The following is a 1,883-nucleotide window of genomic DNA, read 5'->3' on the forward strand; positions in this document are numbered from 1 at the left end:
CGCGTCCGTGACCTCTCTTTCGTCTACCCGGATTGGCCGTCTTCAATAAGGGCGACTCTTCGGTCGCTGTGCGAATCATCATCCTGTTCTTCCGGAGTATAAGCGAAAGCAATACATTCCTCTATCAGCCCAGTCAAGTCATACGATGTGTAAAAATGAAAACGAAAGAATTCTTACCATCGAAGATTTCAGGATATATTCACTTGTATGATAAATGGCCACTTCGTGATAAAGTTGGGGAGGGAGATTTTTCTCCCTCCAAAATGTTCCTATAAAACAAAAAGACAGTGAGAAAGCGAGAAGTTCATTCATTTATTATCTAAGGTCAACATTATTACCTTTACGAGACAGTCTTTCTATCCGAACAGTGTTATGAGAGAAGCGAAGGACCTGACCTAGCCTAATCTAACCTAACCTAACCTAACTAAACCGGAAGCCCAATCCTCGTAACAACAAGAAAGGTCAGCTGAATGTCGCGTTCGGGTGGTAACAATCAGGAGTCAAATCCGTTGTCATCGACCGAGTATCACGTTCAGGAAACAAGTCCGTGGTCACATCCGGGTAAGAAATGGTCACGTCCGGGAAAAGGTGTCGAGTCCAGGTGATAAGTGTCTAATCCAGTAAGAATGTCGCATCCGGGTGAAGAAGGACGAGTTGGGGAAGATCGAAGAGGATAACCGCCTAGGCCAAGGGAACTACAGCCGTCCTCAGCAACAAAACCACAGACACCACGGTACCTCTACTTCGGCGGCTCTCTCTTCCGAATCCAACCCGTTTCGACTTCCGGAAGGCAGTGGCGTCCCCGTGGCGGATGGAAAGGCAGAACTCGACAAAACAGGAAGTGACAACTCAGAGGAGCTGTAAAGGAAGTGACAACTCAGAGGAGCTGTCACTTCCTATATCCTCCACAACAAGGTCTGTGGAGGATATAGGTCGATCTCCGAAGACCTTGGCCAACCCAGAGTGTAGCGTGGCATTATCCTGACTCCGGGAAAGTGCCACGCCACACGCACTTGGGGAAGGTCTTCACCCGCTGCCTCTCGCTCGACGGTCTCTTCCGACACCGAACTAATCAATTGAGAAAAGACACAATCGAGCCCCCGGTCCTCCAACGTCTCTTCGGCTGCAAAAAGAGTCTGACAGACTCGTTCCGCGCCATCGGAGCCGGCCGAGGAACCCCCTCTCTCCGGCGCCACCGTCTTCCTCTGTCGGAACCTCCTGCGGAACCACTCCAACATCTTCATTCCGTAAAATAGAAAATTTGCAATTAGTCAAGTGAAAAAGCTTAAAGTTAAGAATAAGATCAGTGTGCAAGCCCCTAATTGCCACTCTAAGGATCCATAATTCTAGTTTTAGGTAGGATTCCGAGATATTTTCTTATTATCTGGTCTTTGTGAAAAATTCTTGAAGATCAGAACACGAACACAACTCGTCATCGTAAAGTTTGTACTTCATCGGTCACATAGTTAACACCATGAGTTTTAGGATGAAGGACGGATACCAAATATTTTTATTAGTTTTTTCTTTAGTTCCCTACGGGACCTAAGAGGGGCTTGTTAGCAATCTAATTATGAGTTCGGTTAAGGCCCAAATAATGCGACCGAACGATGAAAGACGGGACCTTAACATATCCGGACAGACCACTTCCGTGAAATGCCATGTGTTATACGATCCGGCTCGGTTCCCCAGAGTGGTAGGATAGCACCATAACCGCTCAGCCAGACGGCCGATCAAATACTCGAGCTTGTTAATTTTTACGATTTACATTAAAATTTTATAATATAAATATTTCTTTTATGTTATACGTTATTAATATAAAATTTATGGATGTAAATATTTACTTTTAAATAAATAATAATAATAAAAATGTGCAACGAAAATGG

The sequence above is a fragment of the Centruroides vittatus genome, unplaced genomic scaffold, assembly GCF_030686945.1.
Source record: "Centruroides vittatus isolate TY-2023 unplaced genomic scaffold, ASM3068694v2 contig_2328, whole genome shotgun sequence".
NCBI classification, from domain to species: domain Eukaryota; kingdom Metazoa; phylum Arthropoda; class Arachnida; order Scorpiones; family Buthidae; genus Centruroides; species Centruroides vittatus.